At 36.0% G+C, this 21,738-nt stretch overlaps 1 long non-coding RNA gene across 1 annotated transcript in view; it reads left to right on the forward strand.

The window, feature by feature from the left end:
- The first annotated feature begins 4,858 nt into the window (after positions 1-4,858).
- The window catches only part of LOC145668204 (uncharacterized), a 332,744-nt gene continuing 315,864 nt past the window's right edge, over positions 4,859-21,738 (forward strand). The window contains exon 1 of the long non-coding RNA XR_014127985.1: positions 4,859-5,755. This is a non-coding gene — a long non-coding RNA (uncharacterized LOC145668204). The remainder of the gene's footprint in view (positions 5,756-21,738) is intronic.

Genomic DNA, 21,738 nt, shown 5'->3' on the forward strand with positions numbered 1-21,738 from the left:
TTCTTTTCTTCTCTGTCTTTCTTTGTTTTTATTTTTGGGGCTGCTAATGAATAACATTTCTTCATTTTCTTCTCCCTATAAGCAAAAATAGAAGAAATTAGAACGTGTCACTTCAGCTATTATAAACAAAACAAACACTAATAGTTCAGATTTTGTATAGTTACAAAAAGGTATCGTTTGAGGCATAACATTTAAGCAGTGTTATATATATATATATATATATATATATATATATATATATATATATATATATATATATATATATATATATATATATATATATATATATATGTGTGTGTGTGTGTGTGTGTGTGTGTGTGTGTGTGTGTGTGTATGGTAACATAGGCAGCTTTTTCGAAGAACAAATGAAATAAACATTGTTATATATGACAACACACAATGTGTTCACCAAGAGTTAAGTAACTTCGTTTAACTGATATTAAAACTTCATTAGTAAGTAGGTTAATGACGACTGACCTTTCTTGGAAGCTATCAGTTTGCAGATGTCTTGTCTCCAAGGACATTGTTTAAAACGGGTAAGTAATGCTTAGCAGTTGAGAGAGAGCAGAAGTGGATCCAGTTTGCATGGGTTAAGAATTTTGATTTAATGTAGAACATAAACATCTCGGGTTAATTATTTTTTTCTTTAATGGAACAATATAGTTCCACATATTTACTACAGACACATGTAGCTGTACCGATGGCAGTTTCATGAGCATACTGAAATTGTGAATTATTATAATATTAATCGAAAACCCCATTAGGGAATCTGTTATTAACAGAATAAATAAGATATTTTTAAAAATATGTCCATAAAGCATCCATCGGCACACATACATTAAGCTTTCTGTCGTTTACATGGAATTATTGTCCCACTTTTTCCAAATCACTTCAAAAACCAGAGAGATCATAATTGGGGATAATTTAGTATGTAATGGGTTTCCTGGCTATTTCTCTTTCACTATTATTCTTTGGTACTGCACCTGTACAAACATTATTAAAAAAAGTAAGGAAACACGAGTTTGGTAAAAATATATACAATAGTAATGAAGTAATATATGAAGTTTGATATTTTGTATTTTATGGTCTTGTTTCTTGAAGAAGTTAATTTGGCATTCAATTCATTCCATTTCATTTCTAAGATGTGTCCAAATATTTATTTCCTAATGTCACAACTGTGAATGAATAAGATGTATGGGTATATATTTTTTAAAGACAGCTATGAACTGGATTGTATGGGCAATGGCAAAAATCAATACTAGAGTTTCAAAGCTACATTGGGGATATTTGGTAAATCTTTTACTACCACTTTCATTATTTGCCACCAAGTGCTTCTAAAATTGTCCCCAATTGAGATGTCCACCCATGTAATGAAAAGTATTTTTGACCCATTCTTAAATCAAAACTCTGAACTCATGCTCACTTATAGCTCTCACAAATTGTTGTAATTGAGTTGGTTTTGAATTTAAGGTCCCTTTCAGCAGCTAGGCTTTATGAGACGGGACCTACTGATTAACGTGCAATCTGAACCACATGAGTCCCAACGGGAATCGAACCCGGATCTCCCACGCGCATATGATAACTGCTTAGCCACGAAGGAGCTCACAAATTTTATTATAGATGTTAAACCAAATAGCAACGTATTTTAATCAGGCCCTAAGATAGCGATTAGAGGAACGCTTCGTTAAATTTCCCCTACCGCCAGTACATGTAATATCCGAAGCATTGTGGAAGAGAGCTATGATTGACGCTTTACAAATTTCGTATTTACCCCTCCTTACTGATCAGCAACTTTAGTAATCGGCTTACATATAAGGTACGAAGTAATATAACTTTTTTTATTTTTTTGATTAGAAATTATTATGTCTCGGTTGCCTAAACTGTTACAGAATATACATGACACTGTAAACTAACATTTCACATAGTCGCCATATTTGCTTAAACACTTGTTCCAGAGGGTGACCAATGCATCAATGCCACTATGAAAGAAATGTGTGTCAAGGCTGTTCAACCAGGTTTTCACTGCATCCTGTGCCTCTTGCATTGTGTTGAAGCATTGTCCTTGAAGATGCTTTTTTCATTGGTCCGAAGAGATGGAAATCGCTGGGTGCAAGGTCCGGGCTGTATACACGGTGTACCAAAACCTCCCAGTTGAAACTTGTGACACGATCACGGCTGAGATGGGCTGTGTGCGGTCGAGCATTGTCGAGTAACAACAAGACACCTTCCCTTAGTGCTCCAGGAATTTTACGACGTATGGCCTCTCTCAGTCTGTCCAACGTCTGACAGTAGGTCCGAGCAGTGATCGTGGTACCCGGTGCAAGGAATTCAGGTGAATCACACCAAGATGATCCCAAAAGACAGTGGCCATTGTTTTCCTTGCGCATGTTACTGTTTTAAACTTTTTTGGATGGGGCGATGAAGGATGTTTCCACATCATGGAGGAACGTTTCGATTCAGGTGTCCACAATGGCATAGGTGTCTCATCACCCGTAATGATGCGATACAGAAACGCAGACCCTTCTTGTTGATAACGGGTCAGGTAGTTCAGACTAATACCCATTTGTCTGTTTTTGTCTGTTTCTATGAGATTCCGTGGTACCCAATGTGCACACAGTTTGCGGTAGCCAAGCGTGTTGTGAACAATACTGTAAACGGACCCATATGAAATGTTCATTATCTCTGCAATGTGTGACAGTGTGATTCGTCTATCCTCCCTAATCAATCCCTCCACCTGACAAATGTTCTGGTCGCTAGCAGACGTTGACGGTCTGCCACTTCGATGCTCATCAGTGATGTCAGTCCTCCCATTATCAAACTCCCTACACCAACACCACACTTATTTCCTCGATAACACGTTGTTGTCATACACCTCCACAAGTTCCCGATAGATGTCGGGTGGTTTCTTCTCCTTCGCTCTATGGTTGTAGATTTCAGGTTTCACGAGTCATCGCGGTCACTCTAGATATCTCATAATTTTGAATTTGAACACAGGATACTCGCACCGGAGATGGAGGACAATCCGTGATGTGTTAGTCCCTTATTTGGAACCATTACTATATCTTGCAGTTACTGTTTTCCTAAAATCGGTTTCAATATAACTTGTTTGGTTTGGTTTGTGTATCGAAGTTTAGCATCTCTTTTCAGCTCCAAGGCTATATAAGACATAGACCTACAATTTCAAGATGGAATCGAAACCATCGTAACGAGTTCAAATTTCAATGTTCTTCAACCGGAAATAGAATACAGGATAATGTATACCAAAATCGCATATAAATGAATGAAAACAAAAAATTTCAATTTAACGTCTCGCGATTATGCCCTTTAGTCTATGGAGACGATGATTAAGGCAACTGAATGATGATGGAAAAATTGGTGGAATGAGAGAAGGGGATGAAACGTGAATAACCCGAGAAGATCCACGGACACGATGTTGTCCACCACAAGCTTACTTCGCTGGGAATCGAACTTGGGACCCCGCGCACCAGAGGTAAGCGGTCTACCAATTTTTTTACAGTTAACTGATTCACTGAACGTGCTTTAGTAACTTCGTACTTACTTATTATTAGTTTCTACTTAATTTTACTCGTTTAACTCACTTTTCCAGTAACCTAGAACGACAAGGACACGAACATAGAAACATCGAGGACAGTTAAAATTCCAAAGGCTCTCCCACCGGGAATCGAACCTGGGACCCCGTACACCAAAAGCAAACGTGCTTGCCACTAGACCAACGGGGAGGGGCAGCACTGAGCCATCGTGCCCCTCAAAATCACATGTGTTAACCACTTGACCAGCAGGGAGGGCACGAAAGAAAAGTTTCCCCTATACTGAGGACTTCCGTGGATTCTTGCACAAGTTGGGAACCTCAGCATCGAAAGAAAAGTGAAGTTGTTCTTTTGTCTCCTGCGATGATCTAGTTCTCGCGTTTGTTATTCACTGCATTTTATATAAAACTGGGTAACCAACCAACCAAATCATCGATATGTTATTTTCTTTCTTTTTCTTTAAAGTATAATTTTCCTTTAAGAAAAAAACAAAATATCTTGCGCAACATATAATCTTCGGTCGCAGCAATTTCTCTTTAATATCCTCTAACTACCATAAGAAAGAAACATAGGCGACGATATAACAACTCTCACTCTCTCTCACACACACACACAAAAGCGAAGTCAAAAGCCAGTTCATTTAAGCAGATTGAAGTCCTCATAATGTTGGGTCTTCTCCCTGAGGTCTGTGGCTGGCGTGCTGGCTGTTAATACACAAAGTACTTTTTTTTTCTTTATTTTTTAAAGGCATGAAGCCATCCATGCAATGAGGTAGTTTTTCAGCAACAGAAAAGATCGTCTCATTATTATTATAGATGGTTGTAAAGCACTGTATAGTTACATGATTTGTCCCCCCAGCCAGCCATTGGTAAAGGTAGCAACAACAACAACGGCTTTTACGTGTCTCATAATGGTAGTACGTATCTCTCTCCCCGCCCGCCGCGCGGGATCGCTCCCAACCAGCTTGCCATTGCCGGATGGCTTGGCTTAGCTTCTTCCATCTAATCACATCACACACACACACACACACACAGGGCGAGCCAGGTTTTGACCCGAATTTCCTACTCACCTTCTCTCTCACTCTCTCAAAGTCTTTTTCTCTCCAATTACTGGGAACTGGATAAAAATTATAATCGTAGTACAAAATTGCTGCATTACATAGTCGGTCCAAAATTATACTCATTACGTCGCCGGCTGCATTGATCATTATATGGTAGAGTTGAGTTTGTTCGTTCGCTAGTAAAAGACGAGAAACGAGAAGACGAAAAAAAAAAAATAACGAATAAAAAAGCCCTTTATTTCTAGGTAGAGGGGGAGGGGGAGGGTAAAAGACGTACACTTATACAAAAGACTCATTTTGTGAAGGGGTCGCCTTTTTCCCGTAGAAGAAGTGTTTTCATTCAGACACTAGTGAACAAGTAGACGCGTATTGAAAACAGTGTTTTCTTCATAAGTTCCGATGTCTAGCTAAACACGGCGGATGATATTTAATTTTTTTTTTTTTTTTTTTTTGGAAAGAAACAATCGTTCCGTTTCTGAATATTTTGAAGTGAGCGTCAAGAAACGAGGGGATGATATTCGTTGGTGTTTGATCTATCGAAAGAAGTAACAGGGGTAAGGTTAAGAAGGGGTCAATTTGTGACAATAGCAAATCGTTAACTAGTGTGTATATAAGTGTGCTTACGTGTTTGTGCAAATATTGTACGTTCAACAAGCTCCGTAATATGATTCTGCAAAACAATTCAGCTATTAGTGGATGAGCACATATTTTCTCTACATCCTGATATTGCAGTTTTACATTTCATTCGTATTTTACCTTTAATTCCTATCTGACCTTTAATTCATATTTTACCTTTAATTCCGATTTTACCTTTAATTCCTGTTTTACTTTTAATTCCTATTTTACCTTTAATTCCTGTTTTACTTTCAATTCCTATTTTACCTTTAATTCCTATTATCATTCTACACTCTAAAGCTTCCTTATCTTCCATATCGTCCTATAGTCCTTTCTTATATTCCAAAAAGTAATCTTACCTTAAAAAGAATAGTAAATATATCCCCTTCGTTTCCTTTGCCATATTTAGCTCAATCTTCTTTTTCCTATTTTACCATTATCCAATCATAACCATTTTGGTTATGTTTGAACAAAATCACAAAATATATTCCACGTGTTTGTGTAATGTTCTACAATTGCCAGGATGATTCTGGTAAGTACAATGTTCTGTTTCTTTCTTTTTTCTCTCTCCGCTGTTTCTGCTTTTCATTGCTCTGTCTATGCCTCTTTTATCCTCTTTTCTTCCTGTTAAATCTTCTTTCACGTCTTCTTCCAATTATAAAGATTTCATTTTTCTTTTATTCTGAACGACAATAGATATTTCTGTGCATTGTCAGTCTCTCAAATGTTCCTTTTATAAAGTTTTCTTTTTCTTATGATATGCGTAATGAATTGTGTGTGTATGTATGTTTGTGTCTGTGAATAAAAAAAATGACTACCAAAAGAAGCCGAACATCATGTTGGTATTGGGCAACACTTTTCCCCCTCCTCCCCAAGCTCCCGCCTCTTCTACTGTGAAACATTCTCCTATCTAACCTTTCTCTCCCCCGCCCCTTACCTTCCGTTAGCCCACTCTTGCTTTCTTTCTTTTGTACTGTCCTAACACTTGGGACTTCCACAGTAACAAATAACACAACCCCACCTACTCATTTGTCCAAGTGTATTGTAGGCTACTTATTATGATGAAACCATTAACACAATAAAAAAACGCCGAACATATAAAAAGCAACAACAACATGTGTCATTCATACATAATATTTTTAAAAATATTATATATATATATATATATATATATATATATATATATATATATATATATATATATATATATATATATATATATATATATATATATATATATATATATATATATATATATATATATAAATGAAATTTTAAATCAAGTGTATTACAGTGATTTGGATTATTGATAGAATATGATAGAATGTACACAATTTAAATTTCATTGTGTGTCATAAATAATTCCTACGGTGCCACCGGAATGGATCAAATTAAATTATTTTTATTAATTTAGTTTAGAATTTTTAGAATTATTATGGGATGAAATTACTATTTTTTTTTAAAGCTCTACGTCCCACGGCTATGCCAGTTAGGCTCAGTGGCGGATTTAGAAGGTGAAAACTGGAGGTAGCTAAAACCCAGTCTATCATAGGTATATCATGAGTTTACTATAAACTTTCAAAAATATATAAATATAATAGCTTAAATTATTTTTGTCATTCAAAAAACTGGAGGGCTTAGGTCCCAAGGCTCCGGGCTAGAGCCGTCACTGATTAGGCTAAATGACACTTATGATTAATAAATGAATGATTGTGAAATTATTTTTTCGTGCTTCCCAACTGGGAATCGAACCCTAGACCACGTGAACCAAAGACTCACCTGATAGCCACTAAACCTGCGGAAGAGCTTTTGGAATAATAATAATAATAATAATAATAATAATAATAATAATAATAATAATAATAATAATAATAATAATAATAATAATAATCTAAAATTCATTCCACATTTACTTACAGGTCTTTTGTATTTCGAGATTTCTATAATTCGTAGAAATATTAACAGTTATTTAAAAATAAGAACTACTTTCAAACCGGTATCTTGGAATACTTGAACTGATTGTGAGATTTAAAAAAGAAGTGGAAATTATATAGCTCTAATTGTCTTTGTGAAAATATATTTCTAATTATTAAATATAAAATTATGAAACCTAATCCTTTTTGAGTTTCAGCTAGCATATCGTAATAATGAAAAACAAATTCCAATTCCTTGATTATCTGCAGTGTAAAGATTTTATTAAACAAAAGCACACATTTGAACGTATATATTAGCTCATTAAATGGTGCAAAATACATTTATTATGTAATAAATCGTTTTACTAATATTTAAATTGTTTGGTGGTTTGTTCTACTTTTATTGTTATGTTAGATATTCTTATCTACTGTGTATAATTTTCTAACAGTTTTGGTTATTAGAGTTTCGCGATGTTTAAACATGTTTATTAATTATCATAGATGGACTTGTTTACAACAAGAGTAGATGACCTTTAATTTAAACATTACTTAAATGTATTCAATTAAGATATTGTGAAAAATCAAGTACGTACAAAAAAAAGTTAATACTCAACCTAGTAGTTTGGCTCGTAATTTCCTACATTTAACTGCAAAAGTATACACCAAGTTCCTGTATAGGTACACTCATGTTCAAAATGATTATCACATATCTATAACTGTCTTCTTGTAAGAATATAATTTGATAATGATTTTGCAGGACTTTTAATACTGATACTATGTGTATAATCGGGAAATATATATCTGTGGTAAATTTCATAGGAAAAGAATTATAACTACGGAAATTAGAATGAGTAAAACAAAATGTTGCTAAATGGACAAGAAAGTTTTATTTTTGTTTTATTGTTCTTATTTTCTGCTCTGTTGACATGAAATTTACCACATATATGCCTTTGTCGATTATACACATACTAACATTGTAAGAAATACTGGGAGAACTCGTTATCAAATTTTATTCCTACAACAACATATTTATAGACATGCGACACTAATTTTGGATGTGTGTGTACCTTACTGTCGTATCTTTTCCAAAATACTGGTTGTTCCATCCAAGCTTTTGGCTCTGGCATCATTAAAGAGTGATATATCAAAATAGGTGAGAAACCACACAATATTTAAAAAATATTTTTGTTCTGCATCCAGGAACAAAACGAGAATGGTTGTAATAAAAACCACGTGTGTACCAAATACGTACTTTAAATTATCAGGTGGCTAAACATGCGGTTATGCAAATATGATATTGATACTCAAATCTAAATATCGTTGCGGATTTTGTCCTACTTTGAAATGAATATAATGTAACACTACAGTTTTTATTTTCCAAATAAATAGTCACAATAGTTATACATCGGCAATTGCAGGCACAGTTTAATGTCCGTTAGTACAGGTAGCAGTTCTATTAACGTCATTCAGGCAACCGATAGCACAGGTAGCAACATCTATTAGCGTCAGGCATACAAGTAATAGCACAAGTAGCAACATTTATTAGCTTAAGGCAGGCAAGTGATAGCGCAGGTAGCAACATCTATCAGCATCAGGCAGACAAGTATTAGCTCAGGTAGCAACATCTATTAACGTAAGGATGTTGTGCTGGTGCGCGGCGCGCTCCTGCCCACGTACGCTTTATAACATCCTGGCACCATACCAATATTCAAGGTATTCGTCCTTTCGGACAGCACCTTCTCAGCCTCTTGCTGATGAATTCACAGACGTTGCCATACATCGATGAATACATTTGCAGCAGTAGAACACAATGACCGTATAGGTAAACTGGTATCATGGCATGATAAGTACTTGAACGCGTACGGCGAATGTGTAATGAGAGCTTCTCTGAATTTATCAGCAGTAGGAAGGTGCTTTCCGGAAAGAAAGAATATTGGACTGTAACACTCAGTATATTTCACCTGCGATCTTTGAGTTTGAGCCGAGCTGTGAGATGATGCAGATGCGAACATAGACATTATTAGATTGAGATACCTGAATATATGCAACAAAATTGATAGTGTTAACTGTGAGGTGTGGAGCGTGACAGGGTTTTTGATTTCCACTTGATCTGGAAGTTGAAAGACTGCCCAGAAAACATTTCTCCGTCATTGGTGAACTCAAATCACTAGTGAACTAATTGAGAAAAAAATGTTGGTGGTATACTTAAAAAGGTAGGTTACATGCGTAATGCCTGAAAACGCATGTGCGTATAGCATATGGATAACGTGTGCTCCGCACTGATTTGTGTAGTAAGCAAGAGGATTTCACACATTTGTACAATATCCCGCTGTCCGGAGAACGGATATTTCTCAGTGCTCAAGGGTCACTGGTGACAGTTTGAATATATTGATAGCAACAGAGTACAATTACGGTTTTGCATACATCAATTGCTGTTTATATTTAACACCAAAAAACTGGATGCCTCTCTTATTTATGTTGAAAGTAAAGAAAACCAACTTTTCGAGTACTTACAATTTTTTGTATGCACTTTTCTCGAATATATTTCTAGATTAGGGTCCGTGACTACAATAATGACAGGATTTTTTCTGGTAAGAGAAATTGAAGTAATCTGAAACAAGTCCGTTTTCATATTACAAGATAAAATGTAATGGCACGACTGTTACGTATAATTCACAAATGGCTGTATTAAGGGGGAAAGTACATGCTACATGTCTTCAATGTACTCACTCCCCATGTCCACAACCTTCTGTCACACGTATGGAAGGCGCCGTCAGCACTTTCTTGTCAGGGGTGATGTCTAGCAGCGACCACCCTACGGCATTGAGAATGGCTTGTCTGGTGTTGTATCGTTGTCCACGAAGTGATTTGTTCATCTTGGCAAAAAGGTCGTAATCGCAGGGAGACATATCCGGCATATACGATGGATGATGCAGAATCTCTCATTGCCAGGCACGTAAAAGATTCGTCACGACATTGGCTGTGTGACAGCGTGCATTGTCATGCAAGATGATGGGGATCCGTGCCAAAAGATCAGGGCGCTTTCTCCGAAGTGTGGGACGCAGATGGTGTTGCTAAAAACTGCAGTAACATGGCGCATTCACAGTCTGCTCTTCTGGTACAGTATGGTGCAGGATAACCCTTTGAACATCATACACCACAATCAACATCACCTTCAATCCTCCCTGATCAGGGCGAACAGTCTTTGGCCAAGGGGAATCGGGATGCTTTCATTCGTTGCATTGGCGCTTCAAGCATGGTTCCTACGATCGAATCCAGGTTTCATCAATGGTGACGATCGTGCCTAAGAAATTGTCACCCACTCTCCGGCGGCGGCCCAGCATCTCCCGTGCCAAGGTATAGTAGTGTCATTTCTGCACCTCGGTAATGGCACGTGGTACCCAACGTGATGCAATTTTGCGGAAACCAAGGATGTTGTGCAGAATGTGCAGCACAGTTTTATGGCATACCCCGACCTCTGCCAGTCCACCATCTGTCCACGTCCAGCAAGGATGCAAGAAGCTGAATCATCGTGTTATCCAGAACGTTGGCGGTCTTCCACGTTCTCCCTGCCCTTACAAAACATTTTAACCCATCGCGCCACGGTACGGTATGGCAACGCTGCGTCACGACAGGCTTCGCGGAGTCCCTGATAACATCTCCGTACACTGCGACCACATGCGACTTCAATTTTGATCCACGAGCGCTGTTCCTGTTTAGTGAACATCGTTTAGAGCACGCCCACTCGCGATACCAATTTCACGCCACTGCCCTCGTTGACTGACACTACAGCATTTCCACTCACCTCAGTTCCTTAACTGACATTCCCTTCGCAGGCGCTGCCACCTCGCGGTTCTCCGTCATTTAGATGGCGCGTGCCAGCTAGGTTGCCAGTACTTTTTATCCATCCTATGTATTATACATTATTACTGCATACAGAGATCGTTAATGAACTACCGACAAACTTTGAGAGAGAGTTCCTCACATCAAAATAAAGAAAAAATATTCATATGAACCTGTGGGGAAAAAGTGCATAGTTTCGGAATCAGTGCTGTCCAAAACGTGGAAAAAAATACATAACAGCACGTTATTCCGAACTCTTAGGCTGGCGCTTCCCAACACTTCCGACGTTCTGTTGACGCATTCCGTATTCGCTGGTGTCAAGGTTACTTTGGACCCACTTAAAGATAGTGCATAGGATCGGAATCCTGTATGTGACATATCTGGAAATTATTCTCTGTGAGGAACCTCTTGCGCACACCTCCCACATTGCTGAAATATGGATTTATGGGTGGTGTGTATATGATTGCCTTTATACTGATATAAACTGCAACATCAGAATTTCTCGTGTTCAAAGTAACGAGTGCTGCAATTTATTTTTTCCCGTTCTTTTCAACAAACCTGGCTTTGAATTTATGCACTTTTCCTTACAGGTCCATATGAACTTTTTTCTCAAGTTTGTCGGTATAGTTCATTAACACCCTGCATATTTCTACTTTAAAAAAAATGTTTGAGGTATGTAATAATATAGTGGAAGAGATCTCTAATAAAATTGGAACCTTTAGGTACTTTAAGGCATATTTTGGGGGCAAACAAGAAAGGAAGAAGAAATAGAGGACAAACGTACAACCTGACAATCTGGCGATACAACCTACATGTTCCATTGATAGAGTCTACAGAATCATTGGGTATCGTGAACCGATCAACTGCTTCTTTAAAAATCTTCAAAAACACTTGAAAATCGCTACTTTAATTACATTAAACAGGATATCGTTCTTATTATTGTCTTCTAGATAAACCCCTGCGTCTCAGTTTCTTAATCAGCAATCAAATTCTTCCAAAATCACTCAATTTGTTTCTCACTATTTGACCTGAAGAAAGTCTTCAACAACATCTAAGTTAGTGGGTTAATCTACTAATATAAACTCCATTTTTTTCCTGACAACCAGTGTTCTATAAATACATTCGCCTAATATTACTTTCTTTATAATGGAACACTTTATATCTCCATTAAAGAAAACTTGTTGCTCTTACCCCATATTTAAATTCTAAGGAGTTTCTTAAGGTTAAAGGTATCTCCATTATGGTATCAATACAAAGAGTGTTCCAAAACAATTGCGAAAATGCCGAAAGAAGAAAAATACTTGTCTTAACAACCAATGAAATATAGTCACCTTTCTCGAAGTACTGTTCATTGAATCGAATGCAAATGTCTCTGCCATTTTTCAAACATCTTCTGAAATACTTTCTGTGGAAAGCTGTCTAAGAACTCCTGACAAGCTGTTATGAGTTATTCATCAATCTCTCAAATCGGTTCCAGGTAACTGTTATTTTTTTTATTTGGTAATAGTCGAAAGTTACATGGTGATAAATTTTTACCGTATGAATGTAATGGCATTACAGTGATATTCACTTCTGTAAGTCAGAAATAACGATTGGTCATATGTGGTCTGGCATTATTATGGTGCAACGCCCAATTGGTACTTATGTCTGATAATTTTCGTTTTATATGTTTCCCTAATGTCTACAGCTCTGTTCTACCCTCCTGTAATTGTTAAATGCCCGTTGTTCCATATAATAGTGTTTTTAATATTCATATTCACCGCTAATACAGTCATTGCTGGTATTTTTCCTTGCAAGACTAAAGTGATAGATTCACGGCCGTCTATAAACTCTTTGAATCACCTGTATACACTATTTGATTTTCTCATGTATTTTTCTTTGTTAGCTTCCTGCAGAAGACTCCTACAGGCTTCGTCATTAAACAAGAACATTTAATAACATACCTCTTTTCATCTTTCGTATCTATGTATTGCTGGAAATCACAAACACTTGTAAAAGCACAGAAAACAACTCACTCAAATTCACCTAATAAACAGAATACTCAGGAAAGCACCTGCTCTCTGTTCGAATAGATACTAGCATAACCAGTCTACACATTGAAAACGTATTAAAGTTATATGCAGTGTTGCCATACGTCGATACAGATTTTCTCAGTTATTTTGGGACAACCTTTCTATGCGTTATTCAAGTGACATAGGGGGTCTACCAACAATGCCATTTTTTTTACCTTTGTAGTGCTCATTAGCGGCTCATGAGGGAAGTTAGGTAGGTAAACACCTAAGTTTTATCACTAAACTAAGGGAAGAAAACTTCACTAATGCACTAACTTTTGTATACATGATTTAGTAAGTTTTGTAACTTTCCTTCCCTTAGTTTGAAGAGATCAAACATTAATTTTTCATCAATATAAATTCCTTCATGATGCGCCATTGGTGGTGACTCCAGCTTCTCTCTGATGTCGATGTCGATGAGCACAAATTGACGTCTGACAGATAGCTGCTAGCGCTGTAAACAAAATTTCAAGTTGTTTGTAGGTTATCAAGGTCACTGACCATGGTGTTGCCGGTTGTTGAATATTGAATCTTCTGTCAAATGTTCCAAATATTAGTCATACTATTATTTCTGCTATTTGGAAACCATACGTTACAAATCATCCTGTCATATTATTGCGATTATACAATTATGACTTGTTAAATGTTCTAAGTTTGTCGCCAGATATGCTGTCTTTTTATTGCAGAGCCTTTAGAAACAACGCTTTTAATGCACCATGTATTTTGTACAACTATCGGACGCCAGAATTCCTTAACCGTTCAGTAATATGGTCCATGCAGCTCAGAAACACGCTTTACTGCAAAATATTTAGGAGTTACGTTTTATTCAAAACTAGATGAAATCCACGTTCTTCACACGGAAAGAAGAACGCTTATAAGAAAAAAAAAAAAAAAAGACAGACACACTCATGTCCAAAATTATTGTCGCATATCTATAACTCGTCTTGTAAGAATATATGATAATGATTTTGCAGGGTACTTTTAATACTGATACTACGTGTATAATCGGGAAATGTATATTTGTGGTGAATTTCATAGGAAAAGAATTATAAATACGAAAATTAGAATGAGAAAAACAAAATGTTGCTAAATAGACAGGAAAGTTATATTGTCGTTTTATTGTTCTTATTTACTGTTCTTTTGATACGAAATTTGCCACATACATGCCTTTGCTGATTATACGCATACTAACATTATAAGAAGTACCGGGCGAATTCGTTATCAAATTACATTTCTAGAACAACATCTTTATAGAAATGCAACAATAATTTTAGACATGAGTGTACATTTGAATCCCATTTCCCCATACCCACTTCCACCCGTCTCCCTTGAGAAATTTATAACAGGCTTCAAATTTTAGAACGTCATCTTATTAACCTAAAACCACATTAACTCCGTGGCTTAGCTAGCTTATGATTTTCGTGTTGTTTTTTCACCTATTACATACTACCTTGATACAATATGAGAATGCTGTTAAGCAAATGACTAAAGAAATATTCTATACTTATTCACAACTGGTTGAAATGCCTGTTCTTTGCACGGGTGAATGGGCTTAGGGAACATGTTTGAACCCACTTCGCCGTTAGGATACGTTTCTTAATGAAAGTTTAATTACTAAAATCCATAAAATACTGCATCCGTGGCATAAATTTTGAACTCTTCTATTCCTTCAGGATACACCCATTAATCAATCTGACATGATAAAAAACACTTGAGGTAGATACTATGTTCCACCATTTAAAAAAAAAAAAATCGAGTAAGCCGTTTTCCATGATGCGATCACAAACAAAGACAGCTTTGCTTTCAACGTGGAGAAAAATAAATAGAAAATACTTCCACTACCTTTAAAATAGGGATTTTCAGCAATGTTGGGTATGTTTTCACTTATTTTTAACGAATTATACGCTGAATTTCATCTCCTTTGCTTTAAGGAACTCTTCTAGGTAAAACAGTGGAACAGTGGAATTATTCTAGATAAAACATTTGAATCCCTTTTACCTTGCTTAGATTTTCGCACACGCTCAAATACGGATTGCCTTATTTTTGTCTTTAATTTTTTTCTTTGGTAAAATAAAATAAAAAAAATTAACATTAGGACGCAATATATCGCATACGATCAACGAAAATCATCCGACTTTGACCAAGCCTGATACGGTAATAGAACTTCACGAGCTTGGTACCGTACATATACGAAACATTATGTTGTGCAAGACTTGGTTCTTGAGTTATTGGCCACCAAATCACTGAAGAAAAGTAAGAATCTATCTGCCCCGGGCAATGGCTTTCTCAGTGATTTCCAAGTTTGTTGTTTGTATGTAACAGACTATTCGTAAGATAGTTGATGGCACCGTCACTATATATATAGAAAGACACACCATTGTCACTGCTGTAGGATATCTGCGCTTGGCGTCATGTTTCGTTCTTGTTTGAGAACGATATATTTCCTTCCATCCTACCTATTAATATTCTCGTTCATCCACAAACAATGCCACATCTCTCTCCAATCTTTGATTTTTTAATGTTTCGTTAAAAAAAAGAAAAAGAAAAAAGAAAAGAAAAAATAAAAAAGAAAAAGAAAAATATATGTTCCTGGCATTCGTAAGAAGAAATATGGAGCCCATTCCCCATGATTCAGGTCTCAAAAATGTCTATACAGACAGGTTTTTCCTCTGTGGTAGTTTCATTTCATTTGCACTTACGATTTAAAAGTTTTGATGTTTCAAATTTCGGATTGTGGAACTTTGCGGACACCCTGAGTATAGATAGATTATTCTATACTACATACTATTTTCGCAGCCCTTTTCTTCTCTTCTAGATCAAATATTTAAGAAAAAACTGAAAAAAAAAGTGAAAAGTCTAAGTCCCGAGTTTCACGTCTCTATCCTTAAGAGATTCCGATGTATGGATTCTTTTATTACGAGATAATAATTATTAACTTGTGTAGACTAATAATAATTATAATCCCTTCACCTTTTCCTTCCTACCTTATTTTTTTCTTTTCTATGTCAAATATCAAAAAATCAGTAAAACACGTTTCTTGTTATTTTAAATGAGAAGTCCAAATACCAAATTTTATGTCTGGAACATTCAGTTTCCGAATTATGAACTCTTACAATTGTAATAATTGTAATTCCCAACCCTTTTTGATTTCCACTTTTCAATTCTTTTTTTTCTTACTTGGTCGATCAAATATGAAAAACGCAGAAAGATGTACCTAATTACTTAAGTGAGAAGTCCAAGTCCCGAATTTGGACTTGTTGTAATTCGCATCCTCTTCTCTTCCCAATCCCCTGTTATTTTCTTCTAGGTCAAAGGTATATTTATAGGGTATATAAAAACGTTGGAACACGTGTCTAGTTATTTTAAATGAGAAATTTAAATACCAAATTTCATATCTCTAACCTTCAGAGATCCGAGACATGGACATGTAAATATAATAGTTTCCATCCCTATTAGCCTCCTTCCTCGCCAAATCTCCCAAAAAGCCTTCCTTAGTGGTACCTTACGTCACATATCCTATTTACTGTCCAAATTTTAAGTTTCTAGCTTAAGTGGTTTGCCCTGGGCGTTGATCAATCAGTTATTCAGGATTTCTTCTTCTATATAATAAAAAAGATGGCCATGAACGCATGAATCTATTCGGAAGCTAAGCACAATTACAATGCGTTGAGTTGAGTTGATTTTGATTTTAACGTCCCGTTCAGCAGTGAGGCTATATGAGACGTGGACCTACTGATTAACATGGAATTCGAACCATATGAGCTCCCACCGGGAATCGAACCCGGGTCTCCCACCCAACAATTACAATGCGCTAGATATAATTGCCATTTCGATCATCACATACTTCAACATTATTATTCGCATATCTTGAATTTATCTTCCATTTGCTCAGTAACTAGCGTCCATCATTTAGGGTAGTAAAGAAAATTAAAAGTACAAATGTACAAAACTTTACATTTGATATAGGCTAACACGTACTCAGAAATTTATTTTGGGAGTGGTCTGAATTCAATATAAGAATAAATTATATTAAAATGGGTAAAATCACCACTACAATTAGACTAAATTTACAGAAAAGTCAGGATTTCAGGGGAAGGTCCGGACCCCCCCCTCCAGGATACATCCCTGAACAGAGGTATAGTCAGGACTAAATCTAATTCTAGTAATGCAGAGTGCAAGTTGGTTGAGAAGAGGAGGTGGAATAAATTTATTCGCTTATCCAGTCTGATTTCAAGCCCAAGGATTATCGGGAGCATCTCCTCGAAAAGAAAACAGAGCTAATTGAAATCAGGCCTTTTTTTTTTTAACAAAAGTTTTCATCAAACAAACAGATATATAGGCTATTAAACACCCACACAATTGTACGTCCCGCCGAAGATTAGAAACTTTCTTAAATAAAAGTACCATATCTATCAACATATTCGGAATTTGGAGAATCTGAATCCTTCAGTCTCCCCAACATTGTTTCTAAGGGAGATTATCTCCTCCTCCAATGGTTAAGTGTTGTTTCGTGTTTTAAATTTCTACAAAATATTTTTTCAAGGCTGTTGTTTTTTAAATGACTACTATGAAATATTGGGAATATCTATATTTGGAGAGGGATTAGCGGAAACTAATATGCGATAATATTTTATTGTAGTTTGGTTTTACCCCTCGCTCCTACAAATATACCTTACTGTTTTTTCTAGTCGACGTTTGTCATTTAAAACATTTAAGAAATCAAAAGTGTAAATAAATAAATAAATAAATAAAAGTAAAAGTTTGGGAATTATCGTATTTAACCCTTAACACACCAAGCGGGGTCTTCTAGGGATCCCAGAGAGTGAGTGATATTTGGTTATATTCTACTGCTGCAACTACATGAACCAATTTATTCTCGATTTTAATATCTGCCCTGCATCCTTTTGGGATATCTGCTACATAATTAGATCAATGATACGTTTGTTAAAAAAGGTGAAAAAAAATGAGAAATTAAAATAATACTTGGGTCCCTAGAAGACCCCAGCTTGGTAAACAACGTTGACGATTTAGGCTTGATGCGTTAAGGGTTAATTCGTGAGTATCGCCCATACAAGTACTTGTACGTCAGTTGTCCCAAGTCTAAATAACTTGAAGGATAGAAGCTGAATTGTGAAGATCTGAGTGAACAATTTCTAAATGGGATTAAAAAAAAAAGTACAAAACCTATGTCAACAAATTGTGTTTAAAATATCCAACGTAGCAAATTATTACCGAATTAAGTTTTACTAGAATTAAGCTGTATGAAGTTCCTGTCCTATATTTTACACGGCATTTGATTTTGTCCTTGAAATTTAAAATAAAAGGAAATTTGTTGACGTTAGCTTCTCTGTCTGTACGCATTGTTCTCGTCCTCCCTTTAACATTGAATGCATTTCTGACATTGTGTTGGCTACTTGTAAATGAAGATGTTCGAAAGTAAGTAATCGCCATGTTCACTATGTATCCACTTTAACACGAGCACTCATAATAAACAAGTTTTCCTTTCGGCCTCTCACCCTTCCTCCTTTTGTGTGAATAAATGAAATGGAGAAAAAGAAGTAATAATAAGAGATAACAATGACAACAAAAGCAAGCAAGAAAGAAAAAAAAGTGAAGGAGGTTTGGATTATTGAATGAAAGAATCAACAATGCTTTCTTTTTTGTTGTTGTTACAGAATAGAAAGGGTGGGAAGATGCAACATTAGATATCTCCGCTTGTGGTGCCGGAGTGTCGGCGTCAGACAGATCCCCTTCGTTATCAATTTCATTGCCTTTTGTTTTGTTTTCTTGAAGACGGTTTTTCTCACAGTAGCCGAAAGCAAGTAACTCCTTCAGTCTTTTTAATTCTAATTCTTTGGCACATATAACGGACTTCGCTTCCGAAGGCTACTGCTGTGTTATGTCGGAGGGTCATGAATTATATACACTTGTATTCCTATATATACACACACACACATATCAGCAATGAGTCTTTGATACGATGTGGTTAACTTTACTCCGCCCTATCTTGCATTGTGAATCAAACTTAGGACCTTTCTCAGAAGTCAAATGCAGAAACACCGGGAGGCATCTGGTGGCGAAGAGGTGGTACTAAAGCCATGAGCAAAGATGATGCTTCGTACTTTTTTCTTTTTTTCTTTTTAAAGAATTTTTATTTTCTTACGCTAGAGTTTAATTACTACTTACGCGTTGTATGTCACTCGCGGGCTGTAATTAATCGGTTGGTTAGATACTCCAAGGGTGCTTCCTCCAGGCATTGTGGCTGGTCGCTGGTGCTGCAGACGGCGCCCAACCAAAAAGAATGGATCGTCTTAGTGGCGGCCGCAAATATTCACGGACTTCAACATTATAGACTTCACGGGTCTCTCTCTCTCTCTCTCGTTTTCCTTTTCCCCTTCGGGTACACATACGTACGGTAGCTCGCTGACAATCTAGAATTATAATCATTTTTGCTTGGCTTTCTATCCCGTATTATCAATGTGGGCTTTTCCTTTCCTTTTTAACAATTTCTCATACATAGACACTCATATAATGGGGTTCTACGGATGATGGTAGCTACTTCTGTTCGGTCTTTGAGCTTTAACTTCTTTTTTATTTATTTATTTATTCCTCTTCCAATATATATCTCATAATGGTGCTGGGAGGTACTTATGGAGGCATTGACTAATGTATTTTACACATCCACTTTCACATATGCTGGTAACCATATAAAATTCATGTGGATGTGCCTGCAAGTATATTCTATTGACCTAGTACAACGTCGTGGGTTTTCATGGATGGAATTGCTTCAATACTGAAGAGAGAAAAAATATGAAGTTAATTAATTTTCTAATTATTTTTACCTCTGTTCAAGACCATAGTTAAGTTATTCAAAAACGTATTTTCTTGAATGTTATTATTATTATTATTATTATTATTATTATTATTATTATTATTATTATTATTATTATTATTATTATTACAAATGATATGTGTCTCACTGTTAGGAGGAATCAAAAAACAAAAGATAAAACTTACTACTTAACAATGCATACTGTAATTCTCACATACACTAAATAAATAAATAAATATTCCCTACATAATCTATCCTAGCCGTACAAAAGCTATCAATTATATCAAATGAAATGAAACATTTCAATTTAACGTCCCACAATTATGACCTTTAAGCTAAGTGAGACGATAGATTAAAGCAAGTGAATAATGATGGAAGAATTGGTGGAATGAGAAAGGGGGAGAAAACGGGAGTAAACCCACGGACATGACGTTGTCTACCACAAACTTACTTCACCGGGGATTGAACCAGGGACCTCGAGCACCAGACGTAAGCGCTCTACCAGTGGACCTCATCAACTACATCAAATTAGCAACGAACAAATTCGTTTTAGAAGCATAAAAACAATTATTTCTCGAAAACTGCGCATGACAATTTGCCCTCCCAAGGATGTCAATTTGTTCATCTTGATGCAATCAACCCGTTGATATACTCAAGGGCGCCGATTTCTCTGTAAATTAGGGGGGCCCATTCAGATGTAGAAGGTATATATATATATATTAGGATTTTAAGACAAATTGCACTCAAATTATACCAAATATTGTATATTCATAAATACAATAGGTGGCCCACATGAGCTTTGGGGGTCCCGCCCCCTCGAACCCCCAGGATCGACGCCCTTCGATATACTGTATGTCTTATCTTTACAAGATATTATAATTAAACAAATATTAATAAGTTTAAGAGTGAACAATAATTTTGGCCTATGTACTAACTTATGAGCTATACTATATATATATATATATATATATATATATATATATATATATATATATATATATATAAACTCCTTAGGAAACAGCTTTTGGGAGACCAAATTCTACCCCTCGAGTTGTCGTACTTAATACCTTTTAGGTAACGTGTGATCATTAGCACATCGTCTTCTCTCGTCGTTAATGCTGGCTGGCTTTCGAGATCGAAGTTCACGTCTTCTTTCTTTTAAGTAGCTCCCTAATAACCCTCACGACACTGATGGACACTGGACAGCACAATACCATCTAATGACTATGGAAGGTCACCCATCTTTCCTCTGACCTGACCTCTCCACTGCTTGACATTGCTGATTTCACGAGAAGTGATATTCCAGTGTGGCTAGGGTGTTGGCAAACTAATGCAACTAAAAAAGGGAAAATTTACCTTTTGGTCATTGTTGGGGATCCAGAAGGGGATGGGTTAATAGGGCAATTATCTCTCATCTGAACGTGAAACCTATGTATTCAATTAGATGTTGGAGTACGGTAATTTAACAGAGTTCACAACCAAAAATAATTGTTTCCCTTCCCCTGCTCTCTCTTCGAATTTCAATTTTGCTGTATTAGTTCAATCAATAAGAAATCGAATATTATAGCTATGCTGGATGTAATTTTTAAAATTGTTTATGTTTGGCTATCAAAATTAATGTTTAAAATCAAATTTTTAAAAAAATGTGTTAAAAAACTGAAAAAAGAAAGTAGTCACTAAATATCAAACATTGAAACGTAATATGACAGTAATTTGGATCTTTTTTTTTTTCGTTATGGAGAAGTACGTATTTTTTTTTTTTTTTCATTTATTAATTGTACAATATTCAGTATGGATAGGACAATACTATTATCTTTAAATATATGATTTCACTTCTGAAAAGGAAAAACAGGAAAAATAAAAGAAACAGATTGAT

Source organism: Thermobia domestica, chromosome 13, assembly GCF_964235325.1.
Source record: "Thermobia domestica chromosome 13, izTheDome1.hap1.1, whole genome shotgun sequence".
In the NCBI taxonomy this organism is placed as follows: Eukaryota; Metazoa; Arthropoda; class Insecta; order Zygentoma; family Lepismatidae; genus Thermobia; species Thermobia domestica.